This window comes from Loxodonta africana, chromosome 13, assembly GCF_030014295.1.
Source record: "Loxodonta africana isolate mLoxAfr1 chromosome 13, mLoxAfr1.hap2, whole genome shotgun sequence".
In the NCBI taxonomy this organism is placed as follows: Eukaryota; Metazoa; Chordata; class Mammalia; order Proboscidea; family Elephantidae; genus Loxodonta; species Loxodonta africana.
In genome coordinates, this window is record NC_087354.1 from 38525361 (window position 1) to 38543022 (window position 17662).

The following is a 17662-nucleotide window of genomic DNA, read 5'->3' on the forward strand; positions in this document are numbered from 1 at the left end:
TTCTACAAAGTACCACAATGGATTAAAAAAAATCTGAGTCTTCTGACTCCAAATAATATTACCACTGAAAGATCCACAGATATATTTGTCCTTCCTCTAATGCAATAATTTCAAAGAAACAACATTGAAGTACTTTTCCTATATCTTATATTTTCAATTTGGTACAAATTATAATTTATCACTGTTAGGAAAGAATAAGTGCTAAGCTGTGTTTATGAGAACAAAATTTGGGATTCATAATTAGAAAACTAGAAAAATGCGTTTTGCTGTTATAAGAGATCAGTAGCTTCGTGCTGTCCTATTACTTTCCAGGCTAAGCAATTAGTTCCTAAAACTATCTTTGTCAGGAAGTCCTCACGATTGAGAAGCATGGTAGCACAAGTCAAGGGAATGGGCTTTGGAGTCAAGCAAAGCTGGCTTTGCCACTTACAAACTGTATTGTGTTAAGCAAGTTACTTAGCCTTTCTAAGCCTGTTTTTCCACCTGTAAAATGGGAATAATAATATTAACAACTTTTTAATCCTTACAAGAGAAATCTAATTGTGTAAATTCCTTAGGACAGTTCCTGGCTCGTCATGAGTGAAATATTTGGCTACTACTATATTCTCTATTATTAGCTTTATCTAGTTAAAGCTACACCCAAGAATAAGCATACCTAGGTGATCAAATTTCAGAGATTCAGACAGATGGAATAAGGAAGCTAGCTTTGGCAGACAGTCACAGGGAAATCACCATTCAAAAGATTTGCTCCCTCATGCAATCCAACATGAAATTTCCCTGGGATAAAGTTCTTCAAGACTAGGAACGGGATCAAGCTATGACCAAAGGCTTCAACAGTAGTTCAAAGGCTACAACTCACCCCCAAATGATTCAGTGGATGGCTACTTTGACCTATATCTTAGGTATAGTTTGAAAACCTAAATCCACAAATTTAAAAAATTTAACTAGAGCTAATTAAAGCAAACTAGCTCATCTCTGGATTTTATGTATGCTTTTTTAGTAGTGTTTCATTATGTTTTTGGTGAAAGTTTACACAGCAAGTCAGGTTCCTGTCTGACAATTTCCACACAAAGTGATCAATGACTTTAGTTACATTTTTCACATTGTGTCAACGTTCTCCTTAATTGTGTTCTTGGTTGTTCCTTTTCCAGTACTCTGGTTTCCCTGCCCCCGTATCTTCTCATCTTTGCTTTGGATTTAATGCTGACCATTTGGACTTACACAGATGGTTTTTTAGTAGAGCACCAATCTAACGGGTAGTATTCTTTACTTTGTGTGTCACAGTGCTTTTCTGCTAAAAGGTGATTCTCAGGTGATATTTTTGGTTTAAGGTTTAAAGAGTGTCTCAGGGAAAAACAGTTTCAGGGAGTCTGAGGTAGTCTAACTAGTCATCCTTTTTTTAAGAATTTAAGTTTTGTTCCTCATTTTTCTCCCATTCTAACTGGGATCATCTATTGTTATCTCAGTCAGATAGGTCAGTGTTGACAGTGCGCCACCTAGTTCTTCTGGTCTTAGGGTAGTTGAGGTCTTGGCTTATGTACGAACAGCCTTGTAGCCCTGTTTCTTCTCTGAGGTTTTGGTTACCTTCTTACTTTTTTGCTCCTAATGAGTAGAGACCAATAGTTGTATCTTAGATGGCTGCTCGCAAGCTTTTAAGACCCCACATGCTACTCACTTCACTAGGACGCAGAGCATGAACTTTGTGAACTGTATTATGCCAACTGGCTGAGTTGTCCCATAAGATTATGGTCCTAAACTTCCAAACCCAGAAAACCAACCTCGGAATGTGTTTTTGTTTTGTCTGAGGAGTAATCTGCAGTTGTGTCGTCAGTGAATATGCACCTGCCCAGAGTTACCTGTATTTACATGTACTTATTCTTCGGTTTTCACATATGTATATACCTGCATGTACCCATACACCTATATGTTTATACCTATCCATATGTGATTCTTGACTCATTTTTTGGTCTTTGCTGGAGTTATTGCCCTCTTATATACGTCAAACTCTTCAGTCCAGGCATTCTTTTCTCATGAGTGACATAATTTACTCTGGCCATGCTGTACTCACTACACTCACACATTCAATGCCATTTTTCCCATCACCAAAAATAAGTATCTATGATTTAGAGCGTGCTTCCTCCTCTTTCTCCTCCTCCCCCTGGTAACTACCAGTGAACACTGGTCTCTTTATATATGTCTATTCTTATCTTCTTATAAAGGAGGGATCATACGATATTTGTCCTTATGTGCTTCACTTATTTCACTTATCATTATGCCCTCCAGGTCCATCCATGTTATGTTTCATGGACTCATCATTGTCCTTTATGGTTGCGTAGGATTCCACTGTATGTATGTATCACATTTGTTTATCCATTCATCTACTGATTGGCACTTTGGTTGTTTCTTGTTTTTTGCTATTGTGAACAAAGCTTCAATGACAATAGGTGTACATATGTCTGTTTGTGTCACTATTTTTAGGTCTCAATTTTTTTTTTTCTAGGGTATATACCTAGGAGTGGGATTATTGGATCTTAGGGTAGTTCTTCAGTATGGATTATACCTCAACATAAAGAAAACAAAGATCTTAAGAGAACCTACAGACCGGGAAAAAAAATTTGGCTACAATATATTCAGCAAGGGTCTCATCTCTAAAATCTACAGAATACTTCAGTACTTCCACAACAAAAAGACAACCCAATTTAAAAACGGGCAAAGGATATGAACAGACACGTCACCAAAGAAGACATTTACGCAGCTGACACATGAGGAAATACATGAGATCATTAGCCATTAAAAAAACCCATTGCTGTCGAGTCAATTCTGACTCATAGTGACCCTATAGGACAGAGTAGAACTACCCCATAGGGTTTCCAAGGAGCACCTGATGGATTTGAACTGCCAACCTTTTGGTTAGCAGCCGTAGCTCTTAACCACTACTGTGGTTTCCAATTAGCCATTAGAGAAACGAAAATCAACACTAAAATAAGATACCATCTCATCCCAACATTACTGGCACTAAACAAAGAAACAGAAGACAAATGCTGGAGAGGTTGCTGCAAGATTGGAACTCGTATGCACTGCTGGTGGGGATGTAAAATGATACAACTACTATGAAAAATGATATGGCACCTCCTAGAAAGCTAGAAATAGAAATACCATACAATCCAGCAATTCTATTCCTAGAAATATATCCTAGAGAAATAAGAGCCATCACACAAATAGACATATGCACACCCTTGTTTATTGCAGCATTATTTGCCATAGCAAAAAGATGAAGATAACCTAAATGCCTATCAACTGATAAATGAATAAACAAATTATGGTACATACACACAATGGAATACTAAAAAAAAAAAAAAAACAAACACACATTGCCATTGAGTTGATTCTGACTCACAGCAACCCTATAGGACAGAGTAGAGTTGCCCCATAGGGTTTCCAAGGAGTGGCTGGTGGATTCAAACTGCAGACCTTTTAGTTAGCAACCGTAGCTCTTAACCACTGCACCACCAGGGCTCCAATAAAGAATAATGCAATAAAGAACAATGATGAATCTGTGAAACATCCCACAACATGGATGAATCTGGAAGGCATCATGCTGAGTGAAATAAGTCAATCACAATGTACAAATATTGTATAAGACCACTATTATAGAAACCCAATAAAAGATTTACACACACATACAAAAACAATCTTTAATGGCTATGGGGGAGGGGAAGCCATTAACTAGATAGTAGACAAGTGTTAACTTTGGTGAAGGGAAAGACAACACACAATACAGGGGAAGTGAGCACAATTTGACCAAGGCAAAGTCACAGAAGCTTCTTAGACACATCCAAACACACCAAGGGACTGAGTTACTAGGGCTGAGGGCTGGGAACCATGGTCTCTGGGAACATCTAGGTCAATTGGCATAACATAGTTCATAAAGAAAATGTTCTACACCTCACTTTGGTGAGTAGTGTCTGGGCTCTTAAAAGATTAGGAGTTGCCATTTAAGATAGGAGAATGAAGAAAACTAAAGACACAAGGGAAATACTAGTCCAGAGGATTAATGGACCACATGAAACACAGCCTCCACCAACCTGAGCCCAGAAGAACTAGATGGTGCCCAGCTACCACCACCAACCACTCTGACAGGAATCACAGTAGAAGGTCCCAGGTAGAGTGGGAGAAAAACGTAGAATAAAGTTCAAATTCATAAAAAAATAATCAGACTTACTGGTCTGACAAAGTTTGGAGGAACCCCTGAGACTATGGCCCTCAGACACTCTCCTAACTCAGAACCGAAGCCACTCCTGAAGTCCACCTTTCTGCCAAAGATTAGACAGGCCTATAAAACAAACAATATCACATGTGAGGAATGTGCTTCCTGGTTCAATCAAGTACATGAGACCAAATAGGCAACACCTCCCCAAAAGCAAAGACAAGAACGCAGGAAGGGACAGCAAAACTGGAAGAATGGACACTGAGAACCCTGGCTAGAAAGGGAAAGGGGGAGAGTGCTGACACATTGCAAGGATTGCAACCAATGTCACAAAAAATTTTGTGTATACAATTTTTGAATGGAAAACTAACTTGAGCTGTTAAATTTCACCTAAAACACAATAAAATTAAAGAAAAAAAAATCCTCACAACTGGACCAATAAGCAACATCATGATAAAAGCAAAAAATACTGAGTTGTCAAGGATTTAATTTTACTTGGAAGCATAATCAACACCCATGGAAGCAGCAGTCAAGAAATCAAATGACATATTGCATTGGGTAAAACTTTTGCAAAAGACCTCTTTAAAGTTTTAAAAAGTGAAGATGTCACTTTGAGGACTAAGATGCACCTGACCCAAGCCATGGTATTTTCAATCGCCTCCTATGCATGCTACTGCGTCACGAGGGCTCCATGCACGCGAAAGCTGGACAATGAATAAAGACGGCCAAAGAAGAATTGATGCCTTTGAAACATATTGTTGGTGAAGAATATTGAATACACTATGGACTGCCAGAAGAATGAGCAAATCTGTCTTGAAAGAACAACAACCAGAATGCTCCTTAGAAGCGAGGATGGGGAGACTTCGTGTCACTTACTTTAGACATATTATCAGAAGGGGCCAGTCTCTGGAGAAGGATGTTGTGATTGGTCAGTAGAGGGTCAGCAAAAAACAGGAAGGCCCTCAAATGAGATGGACTGACACAGTGGCAACAACAGTGGGCTCAAATATAGCAATGATTGTGAGGATGGTGCAGGACTGGGCAGTGTTTTGTTTGTACACAGGGCCGCTATAAGTCAAAACTGACTCGATGGCACATAACAACAAGGGTAGTACTATTTCTAATACATAGTAGACATACCATTTACAGTTCCACCAGCAACGGGTAAGGGCTTCCATCTCCCCATATCCTCTCCAACATTTATTATTATTTTTTAATCAGTGCCATTTTAGCTGGGGTGACATGGTATCTCATTGTAGTCTTGATTTACATCTAACGGAGCCCTGGAGCCCTGAAGGCACAGTGGTTAGGAGCTCCAGAAGCTAACCAAAAAGTTGGCAGTTCGAATCCACCAGCTGCTCCTTAGAAACCCTATGGGTCAGTTCTAGTCTATCCTATAGGGTCACTATAGTCGTAATTGACTCTATGGCAATGGGTTTGGTTTTAATGGCTAAAAACCGTAAGCATCTTTTCATGTACTTGTTGGCAGCTTGGGTGTCCTCTCTGATGAAGGTTCTGTTCATGTCCTTTGCCCATTTTATAATTAGGTTGTCTTTTTATTCTTGAGTCGTTCAAAGTTTTCTGTAAATTTTAGAGATTAGACCCTTATTGGTAAGTCATTTCTGAAGATTTTTTCCCTGTCTGTAGGTTCTCTTTTTACTCTTTTGATAATGCCTTGATGAGCAAAAGTTTTCAATTTTTATGAGGTCCCATTTATCTGTCTTGTTATCTTCTATTCATTCACTTGTTATGTTTGTTATCCAATTTTTAACAGAAGATTAGGACCCTTAGTTTTCTCCCAGGAATTTTACAGTTTTAGGCTTAACATTTAGGTCTTTGATCCATTTTGAGTTAGTTTTTGTGGATGGTATGACATATGGGTCTTGTTTCATTTTTCTGCAAGTGGATATCCAGTTTCGCCAACACCATTTATTAAAGAGACTGTTCGCCCAACTGAATATGGATTTTGACCCCTTCTCAAAAATCAGTTGTCCATAGATGGCTGGATTTATTTCTGAGTTCTCAGTTCTATTCTACTGGTCTGTGTCTATCTTTGAACCAATATCAGGGTGTTTTGATTATAGTAGCTGTATAGTATGTTTTGATATCAGGGAGTGTGAGGCCTCCCGCTTTGTTCTTTTTCTTCAATGTTGCTTTGGATACTTGGGGTTTCTTTTCTTTTCATATGAAGTTGGTCATTAGTTGTTCCATTTCAGTAAAGAATCCTGTTGGGATTTGTATCAGGATTGCATTGTATCTGCAGATTACTTTAGGTAGAATTGACATTTTCACTACACTGTAAGTCTTCCAATCCATGAGCATAGAATGTCCTTCCATTTACATAGGTCTCTGTTAGTCTCTTGTAGTAATGTTTTATAATTTTCCTTGTTAATTCCTAGGTATTTTATCATTTTGGGGGCTACTGTAAATAGTATTGTTTTAATTTTGGGGGGGGGACCGCTTCTTGTTAGTGTAAAGGAAGCCAGTTGATTTTTTTTTAACATTTTATTGTAGTTTGTGTGAAAGTTGACAGAACAAATTAGTTTTCCATTCAACAATTTACACACATTTTTTAAATAATTTTTATTGCGCTTTAAGTGAAAGTTTACTAATCAAGTCAGTCTCTCACACAAAAAACCATATACACCTTGCTACACACTCCCAATTACTCTCGCCCTAATGAGACAGCCCGCTCTCTCCCTCCACTCTCTCCTTTCGTGTCCATTTTGCCAGCTTCTAACCCCCTCCACCCTCTCATCTCCACTCCAGGCAGGAGATGCCAACGTAGTCTCAAGTGTCCACCTGATCCAAGAAGCTCACTCCTCACCAGCATCCCTCTCCAACCCATTGTCCAGTCCAATCCACGTCTGAAGAGTTGGCTTCGGGAATGGTTCCTGTCCTGGGGCAACAGAAGGCCTGGGGGCCACGACCACCAGGTTCCCTCCAGTCTCAGTCAGACCATTAAGTCTGGTCTTATGAGAATTTGGGGTGTGCATCCCACTGCTCTCCTGCTCCCTCAGGGATTCTCTGTTGTGTTCCCAGTCAGGGCAGTCATAGGTTGTAGCTGGGCACCATCTAGTTCTTCTGGTCTCAGGATGATGTAGTCTTTGGTTCATGTGCCCCTTTCTGTCTCTTGGGATTGTAATCGCCTTGCGTCCTTGGTGTTCTTCATTTTCCTTTGATCCAGGTGGGTTGAGACCAATTGATGCATCTTAGATGGCTGCTTGCTAGCGTTTAAGACCCCAGACGCCACTCTTTAAAGTGGGATGCAGAATGTTTTCTTAATACATTTTATTATGCCAATTGACTTAGATGTCCCCTGAAACCATGGTCCCCAGACCCCTGCCCTGCTACACTGGCCTTGGAAGCATTCAGTTTATTCAGGACACTTCTTTGCTTTTGGTTTAGCCCAACTGTGCTGACCTCCCCTGTGTTGTGTGTTGTCTTTCCCTTCACCTAAAGTAGTCCTTATCTACTATCTAATTAGTGAATCCCCCTTTCCCAGCCTCCCTCCCTCCCCCCTTTCGTAACCACAAAAGAATGTTTCCTTCTCAGTTTAAACTATTTCTCAAGTTCTTATAATAGTGGTCTTATACAATATTTGTCCTTTTGCAACTGACTAATTTCACTCAGCATAATGCCTTCCAGGTTCCTCCATGTTACGAAATGTTTCACCGATCCCTCACTGTTCTTTATCGATGCGTAGTATTCCATTGTGTGAATATACCATAATTTATTTATCCATTCATCCGTTGATGGGCACCTTGGTTGCTTCCATCTTTTTGCTATTGTAAACATGCTGCAATAAACATGGGTGTGCATATATCCGTTCGTGTAAAGGCTCTTATTTCTCTAGGATATATTCCAAGGAGTGGGATTGCTGGATCGTATGGTAGCTCTATTTCTAGCTTTTTAAGGAAGCGCCAAATCAATTTCCAAAGTGGTTGTACCATTTCACATTCCCACCAGCAGTGTATAAGTGTTCCAATCTCTCCACGGCCTCTCCAATATTTATTCTTTTGTGTTTTTTGGATTAATGCCAGCCTTGTTGGAGTGAGATAAAATCTCATTGTAGTTTTGATCTGCATTTCTCTAACGGCAGATGATCGGATTTACACACATTTTGTTTTATGACATTAGTAGTAATCCCTTCAACGTGACAGCACTCTACCCACTTCCTCCCTGGGCTCTCTGTTTCCATTCACCCATATTTTCTGCCACTTCCAGCCTTCTGAACTTTGTTTTTGGGCATATCTACCTTTTTGATCTTGTATGGTTGATTGTTCTGAGAAGCACGTTCCTCACGGGTGTTATTGTTCACTGTATAGGCCTGTCTATTGTTTGGCCGAAAGGTGATCTGCAAGACTGGGTTCAGTTTCATGTTTGAAGGGTGTCTAAGGGCCACAGTTTTGGGGGTTCTGCCAGTTTCTATCAGACCAGTAAGTCTGGTCTTTTTTATAAATTTGGATTTTGTTCTACATTTTTCTCCCACTCTGTCTAGGACCTTCTATTGTGATCCTGATCAGAGTGGTTGGTACTGATACCCAGGCACCATCTAGTTCTTCTGGTCTCAGATTAGTGGAGACTATGGTTTGTGTGGTCCATTAGCCCTTTGGTATCCTTGAGTCTTTGGTTTTCTTCACTCTTCTTTGCTCTGGACAGGAAGGGACCAGTAGTTGTATCTTAGATGGCCACTCATAAGATTTTAAAACCCCAGTCACTACTTATCAAAGTAGGATGTAGAGAGCTGTCTTTATGGGCTTTGTTATGCCAGTTGACTAGATGTCCCCCAAGACTATGGTCCTAAGCCCTCAAGCCTAGTGACTCAGTCTCTCAAGGTGTTTGGTTATGGCTAAGAAGTCTTCATAACTTTGTCCCCTGTGTGCTGTACTACACACATGGAAATACTTGCAGCACATACAAATATGTATGTAGAAATAATCCTCTGGCAAACTTACATATGCTCGTGGGTGTACTGCCATATGCCATCCACACCTGTTGTATCTGGTTTGTGCATTTTTAGTTATGTTTATAGTCTATTTATGCCATAAATTAGGGCCTTTAGGTTTGGCCCTATTTTTTCCTCCAGGATCTTTATAATTTTGGGTTTTACACTTAGGTCTTTGATCCAACTTGAGTTAGTTTTTGTATAGGCGGTAAGGATCCTGTTTCATTTTTCTGCAAATGGATATCCAGTTTTGCCAGCACCACTTGTCAAAGAGACTATCTCTTCCCCATTTAATTGATTTTGGTCCTTTTTCAAATATCAGTTGTCCAAAGGTGAATGGATTTACTTCTGGGTACTCACTTCTGTTCCATCGGTCTATGTGTCTGTCGTTGTACCAGCCCCAGACTATTTTGACTATCGTGGCTATATGGTAGGAACCCAGCTGGTTTTTGTGTGTTGATCTTGTACCCTGCAATGTTGCTGGTATCAGCCTGGCCACGCCTGCTCTTTTTTGTTTACTGGTTGCATGGAATTTTTTTTTCCATCCTTTTATTTTCAGTCTGTTTGTGCCCTTATGTCTAAGGCATGTTTTTTGTAAACAGCAAAAGGATGGAAAAAAATTTTTTTAATCCATCCTGCCATTCTCTGCCTTTTGTATGAGCAGTTTAGACTATTTACATTTAAGGTTATTAGTGAAAACAAAGTACCCACCTCATTCATTTTCTTATTTGTTTTTTGAGTGTTTCATATCTTTTTTTTTTTTTTAATTCTTATTAATCTGTTATTATTTGTGTTTGGCTGCATTCTTGTGATGAGTCTTATTGATTTCTTCCTTCTTCTTTGTATTTTTTTAATGTGATTTCTTAGTGGCTACCACACACATTACACCACTTGCAATTATAACATTTAACATATGAACAACAAATGACATACAACACTGTCATGGATTCAATTGTGTCCCTCAAGAATATGTGTATGGATTTGGCTAGGCCATGATTCCCAGTATTGTGTAATTGTCCACCATTTTGTCATCTGATGTGATTTTCCTATGTGTTGTAAATCCTACCTTTGGATGTTGATGAGGGGGGAATAGGCAGCAGTTATGTTAATGAGGCAGGACTCAGTCTACAAGATTCAATTGTGTCTTGAGCCAATTTCTTTTGGGATATAAAATAGAAGCAAGCAGAGAGACAGGAGGGCCCCACACCACCAAGAAAGCAGTGATGGGAGCAGAGTGCGTCCTTTGGACCCAGGGTTCCTGCACAGAGAAGCTCCTAGTCAGGGAAAAGATTGATGACAAAGGACTTCCTCCAGAGCCGACAAAAAAAGCCTTCCCCTGGAGCTGATACCCTGAATTTGGACTTCTAGCTTACTAGACTGTAAGAGAATAAACTTGTTTGTTAAAAGCCATTCACTTGTGATACTTCTTCTACAGCAGCACTAGATGATCTAACACAAACAGTAACATCTTAGGCTGTTTTCTAGACAAAGCTAAGGAAATGTATACATATATATATATATACATGTAGAAATTTATCTCAAGGAAATTGCTCCCAAGGTTGTGAAGGATGACAAGTCCCACATCATCTGTGAGTCAGGCATCGGGCTAAAGACTTCTCCTGACTCACACGGTTGCAGGGACTGCTGAATCCCAGATCAGCAGGTCAGACAACAGGCTGCTATCCACAGGGTTGTAGAGGCTGGTAAATCCCCGAATCAACAGGTCAATTGGCACCTTGCTGGCTCAAGTCCTAAGAACCAGAGGTCAGATGATGACAAGCCAGATGCAGGATCCAGAGCAAGTGCGAGCTTTGCCAGAGCATCCATATATATTGGATGTAGGTCACACCCTCAGGGAAACTCCCTTTACATCAGATACTTGAGTAAAGCAGTCACTTGAGTAAAGTGGGGACTTGAGTAAGGGTGGCCCTTAAGTAAGAGCGTGATTTGACTAAGGCCCTTTAGCAAGGGCGTGACTCAAGATTTAACACCCCATGTTAATCTGGCCTCATTAATATGTAGTGGTTTAGGAGATTTACAACACATAAAATGGAGGATAATTACACAACACTGGGAATCATGGCCTAGCCAAGTTGACACATAACATTAGCCATCACAATTAACGTATTAAATCTATTCCTGATCTGCCCCTCCCTCCACCATTTTTGTTGGTGAGTCTCCGTGAACTTCATACCAAAACCCACTGCCATTGAGTCAATTCCAATTCACAGTGACCCTATGGGACAGAGTAGGGCTGCCCTATAGTGTTTCTAAGGAGCAGCTAGTGGATTTGAACTGCCAAACCTTTAAGTTTGCAGCTAAGCTCTGAACCACGCCCCGCAACCACGCCCCACAACCACGCCCCCACAAACCACGCCCCACAACCACCACCGGTTATGGCTGAAGTCTTGGCCGTGGCTGTGAGCCCGGGTGTATCCCTGGGGTTGGTTCCCTCTTCCAACCTGAGTTTGGGATGTTTCTAGCCTGCAGCTCAGCGCGCATGTGCGGCGGTTTTCCGCAGGCCGCGGTCACCGGTGTAAGGTAGGGCTCGGCGTTCCCGGGCGGTGGTGGGGAGCAGGTTGTACCTTTCCCTCACGGGCTCTCCCGCGGTGTCCCACTATGATCAGGGAGTTAGTTGTTTCCCCCCGTGTTGCCCATCTGATGTATTTTTCTTGCCCTGGATGAAGGCTGGGTTTTGTGTACCCCTGGTATTCCAGGTCCTAGAGCACCTTCGCCCCGGGATTTAGCAAAATTCAACAACACTTACTTGTAGCACCTCGGTCTCCTTTCGCCCCTGCCCAGGTGCGCCGTCCACGAACTCCCACAGCCAATCTGTGCTGCCTCAGGAGTCGGGCTACAGCTCCCTCAGTTTTCTTCCCGAGTCTTTATGTTCTTTGTTCCGGGACTTGCCCGACCCCATCCCAAAATGGCCGTGAAGAGCCGAATCTTCCAAGAGGCAGCGGCTAGAATTTCCCAGCTTCTGCACCGCCCCTACTCCTCCTCTCCCTGCTTCTGGACTCACCCTAACTCTCCAATAACCAAGCTTCCATCCAGATTTCTGAGAGCTCAGTCTGTGCTTGCTTTTATTTGTTGTTCAGTGTGTTGGTTGCTGGGGGTAAATGGGAGCGACCATTTACTTTACCATCTTGTCCCGCCCCGTATGCGGCTTTCTTATTTTTTCATCTGTGCTCAAGAGAGTAAAATAAAAATAAAACTGTATTTATTCTCAACACTCTCTTCGATTAAATGGTCTAAATTTATAAGAGTAATTCCTGGTAGGATCAATTGCTCAGCTAGTTGAGGATTAGGAAGCAGAGGGAAGAAGTTAAAAACAATTAAAGAACAGGCTAGAGCTGAAACAAGGCAGTTAGCCTCTATCAGCCATTGTGTTTTCTCTTTCTCCAAAGCACACCTAATCTCCAGTTTGCAAGAGGGCTAGAAATATCTGCAACTTTAAGAGGGCAGGCGACTTCTGGAATTCTTTCTTGGAGACCTAAATTATGCTACTAAAAATCTCAGGGATGAAGCATCTAAAGACAGTGAATAACTCCCAGATATCCAGATTCTACATTAAGAAACTAGGCTTCTTAAAACCATCTGCAACACAAAAGCGGTGTTCTGAATTCAATACTATCAACCAATTACATATTCGTAATTAATTCAAAATGCTGCTAAAGATAAGCAGTTATTAAGGCCAAATTACAGCTTTCTCACAATTCAGTACTTGAACTGATTAACTGTTTTGACTACTGAAAGACTTTATTCTGGCTATTCAAATGTGAGAATATTGTTTTAATATTCGGTAGCATCATATTACAAGCAGAGGTGCCAAAAGAATGTCAATAACTGATCCAAATACATCCTTCTAAGGAGCAGATCAAATGAAGCGTCTTTGTTGATAATAGTACAGAGGTGCTATGCCCCAAGCTTTGCCAGTATTTCTGTCCATTCTCTTCCATGGAGATCTTATCCATTCCCATGGTTTCAATTATTCCTCTATAGAAAAGACTCTCATTTTTATTTACAGCCTTAATCATTCTCATAAGCTCCACTTTTGATTACTTCCAGATAAATGTCACACTGTTATATTCAAAATACATAATTGCAACCAAGAAATATTTACTGAGTCCCTGCATTGTACCAGACAATGAAGGATACTCAAAAGAAAGACATTTTCTGTTCTTAAGAATTTAATTGGTGAGAAACATGAAGAATTCAACAACAGTAAATGTATAGTCACACATATATGAATTATATAAATAGTTAATGGTTCTAGCATTTGCTATAACAATATTGACAGCCTCCCAACCCCCCACTAGTTTGCATTAATAAAAATAAAACCTCCAAAAATTTTTGGGACCTAGGGAAAAGCAAAGATTTCTTAGACAGAACATAGAAGTATGAACTTTAAAGGAAAAAAAAAATGATAAATTAGATTTAACCAAAATAAGAAACTATTGCTCTTTGAAAGATACCACTAAGAAAATGAAAATGCAAGAAGAGACTTGGAGAAATATTTCCTATACGTATATCTGACAAAGGGCTTATAACCAAGATATATAATGAACTCTTAAAACTCAATAATAAGAACATAATTTAAAGATGGGCAAAAACCTGGAAGTAATTTCACCAGAGAAGATATATGAGTGGTTAATACGCACATGAAAAAACATAGCAGCATTAGTCATCAAACCAATGCAAACCACAATGAAATCTACACCCCAGCTAGAATGGCTAAAAAGGCTGAACATACCAGATATTAGCAAGGATATAGAAAACTGAAATTTCCATCATTACTGGTGGGAATATGAAGTGGCAGTTTTGAAAACAGTGTGGCAGTTTCTTATAAATTTAAGCATACACCTGTTATGGTAGACAGCCTTTAAGGTGGTCCCCAATGACCCCCACCTCATAATGTTTATGACCATGTGTAACTTCCTCTCTTTGAGTGTGGGCTGGATTTATTGACTCACTTTTAGAGAACAGAATATGGAAGAAGTGATGGGATGTCACTTCCAAGATTAGATTATAAAAAGACTGTGGCTTCTGTCTTGGGTGCTTTCTTTCTTCCTTTTGTTTTGCTTTGTTCTGGGAGAATCCATTTTTCATGAGGCAGCCCAATGGAGAGGTCCAGGTGGTAAGGAACTGAGGTCTGGCAATAGCTACATAAGCCTGGAAGCAGATTTTCCTCCAGTCCTTGAGATAACCACAGCCCTTACTAACACCTTGATTGACCCTGAGCCAGAACTGCCAGCTAAGTCATTCTCTGCTTCCTGACCCACAGAAACTGTGAGATAATCTTTTTGTTGTTGTTTTCAGGCTCCAAATTTTGAAATTGTTATGCATCAATGGATGACAACCTACTGTAAAACCCATTGTCGCCGAGTCAGTTCCAACTCATAACGACCCTGTAGGACAGAGTAGAACTACCCTATAGAGTTTCTAAGGCTATAATCTTTACGGAAGCAGACTGCCACATCTTTCTCCTGTGGAACAGCTGGTGGGTTCAAACCACCAACCTTTCGGTTAGCAGCTGAGTGCTTAACTACTACACCACCAGGGCTCCCTTAAATCACCATACCAAAATCAAACCCAGTGCCATCAAGTCGATTCTGACTCATAGCGACCCTACAGGACAGAGTAGAACTGCCCCATAGAGCTTCCAAGGAGCACCTGGCAGATTCGAACAGCCGACCCTTTGGTTGGCAGCCATAGCACTTAACCACTACGCCACCAGGGTTTCCATATCTACCATATGACCCAACAATTCCTGCTGTAATATTAGCGGTAAGTTGAATTGCTGGTGCTATTGGTTGAATGAAGAGGCTGATAGTCTCAATGATAATAAGCATGGGAATAAGAAATACAGGTGTCCCTCGTGGAAGGAAATGGGCTAATGAAGTTTTGGTTTTGTATCGAAATCCTGTAATAACTGCGCCTGCTCATAGGGGGATTGCTATGCCTAAATTTATGGATAGCTGAGTTGTAGGGGTAAATGAATGAGGTAATAAGCCTAATAGATTGCCTGAGCCAATAAACAGAATTAAGGTAATTAATATAAGAGATCATGATCGTCCTTTTATATTATGGATAGATAGGATTTGCTTCATAATTAGTTGAATTAATCATTGTTGGATTGCGATTAGGCGGTTAGTAATTAGACGATTTGGGGCTGGGAATAAGGATTGCTGGAAATGCAATGATTAGGGTTATGATGGGGAGTCCTATAACTGTGGGTACGATGAAAGAGGTAAATAGATTTTCGTTCATTTTGTTTCTCAAGGGATTATGTGAGTGTAAGATGCCTTAGGTGGTGGATTAAGGGGGTAAATAATTTTAGATACTTTAATTGCAGTATAATACAGTAACAAGTATAGAGATAGTTACTATAGATCATGGTGCTGTATCTAGTCCTGGCATTCATTAAGGGGATATATGCATTCCCTAACTCTAACTTAAAAGGTTAGTGCTGTTATAGCTTCTTAATGATTATGCTAGCGATGGTGATCAGCTCCCGAAATATTTAAGTGGGACTAATTCTAGGACAATTGGTATAAAACTTATGATTTGCTCTACAGAGGTCAGAGCATTGACCATAAAATAGGCTGGGTCGTGTTGATGTTAGCGTTGCTTGATTTAGTCGTCCTGGAATTGCGTCTGTCTTTAGACCTAAAGATGCAACAGCTCATGAGTGAGGAACATCTTCTAATGAGATCAATATTCGAATTGGTACATCTGTAGGTAAAACTATTCGATTGTGTACTTCCAGTAATGGGAGTTCTCCAGATTTTAGGTTATCAGTGGAGATTGTATATGAGTCAAAAGTTAGGTCTTTGTAATCAGTATATTCATAGCTCCAGTATCACTGATGGCCAATGGTTTTTACTGTTAATATTGGATTATTAATTTCATCTATTACATAGAGGATGCGTAGGGAAGGTAGGGCAATTAGGATAAGAATAATAGTTGGAAGGATTGTTCAAATTGTTTCTACTTCTTGAGCGTCTATTGTACTTGTATGAATTAGGTTGGTACTAAGTATTAGTGAAATAATATATAAGACTAATGAGCTAATAAGGAAAATGATTATTAGAGTGTGATCATGAAAGTGAAGAAGTTCTTCCATAATGGCAGAAGTAGCATCTTGAAAGCCTAATCGTAGTGGGTAAGCCATGGAGATATATAGGGTTTGAACCTATAATTTAACCTTTGACAAGGTTATGTAATTATTTTACTAAAATCTCATGTTTATTGAGAAAGTCATAAGGGTTATGGATTTGGCTTGAAACCAATTATTGGGGGTTCGATTTCTTCCTTTCTTGCAATAGATTTAACATAGGCTGGCTCTTCCAATGTGTGATATGGAGGTGGACAGCCATTAAGTCATTCTACATTTGTTGTTGTGAGTTCAGCTATAGATACTTCGCGTTTGGAGGCAAATGCTTCTCAAATTATAAAAACTATTAAGATTACTGTTGTTGGAGAAATAAGTGATCCTATAGAAGATACAGTATTTCATGCAGTGTAGGCATCTGGAGAGTCAGTGTAGTCCCAGGAAGTGTTGAGGAAAGAATGTTAGATTTACGCCGACGAATATACCTAGAAAGTGAATTTTTAGCTCATGTGTAGTTTAGTGTGTATCCTGAGAATAGGGGGAATCAGTGGACGAATCCACCCATAATAGCAAAGATTGTACCTATAGATAGGACATAGTGAAAGTGAGCTACAACGTAGTAAGTGTCATGTAAGACAATATCTAATGAAGAATTAGCAAGTATGATACCTGTTAACCCTCCAACTGTGAATAGGAAAATAAACCCTAGGGCTCATATTACCGCAGGAGATCATTTAATATTACCACCATGAGGGGCAGCTAGTCAGCTAAAGACTTCTACGCCGGTTGGAATAGCAATAATTATGGTAGCTGATGTAAAGTGGGCCCGAGTATCGACGTCTATACCAGTAGTAAATATATGATGGGCTCATACAATAAAGCCTAGAAAGCTAGTTGATATTATGGCTCATACTATCCGTATATAACCAAAAGGTTCTTTTTTTGCTGAGTAATATGTAATGATATGAGAGTATTCCAAAGCCTGGGAGGGTAAGGATATAAACTTTGGGATGTCCAAATAATCAGAATAGGTGTTCATATAGAACTGGGTCTCCACCTCCTGCTGGGTCGAAAAAGGTAGTATTGAGATTGCAATCAGTTAGTAATATAGTAATGCCCGCTTCTAAAACTGGGAGGGATAGGAGAAGAAGAACTGCTGTTACTAAGATAGACCATACAAATAAAGGTATCTGATATTGGGATATGGCTGGGGGTTTCATATTAATAATGGTAGTAATAAAATTAATTGCACCTAGGATAGAAGATACACCTGCAAGTTGTAGTGAAAAGATTGTTAGATCTACGGAGGCTCCTGCATGGGCTAGATTCCCCGCTAAGGGTGGGTAGACAGTTCAGTCAGTACCTGCACCGGCTTCCACTATAAATAAAAGTA

General features: G+C 40.1%; 2 pseudogenes; both read right to left on the reverse strand.

The window, feature by feature from the left end:
- Nucleotides 1-14880: 14880 nt before the first annotated feature.
- On the reverse strand, nucleotides 14881-15470 carry LOC111751601 (ATP synthase subunit a-like; annotated as a pseudogene).
- Nucleotides 15471-15662: 192 nt separating this feature from the next.
- Nucleotides 15663-16604, reverse strand: LOC135227261 (cytochrome c oxidase subunit 2-like; annotated as a pseudogene).
- Nucleotides 16605-17662: the final 1058 nt, after the last annotated feature.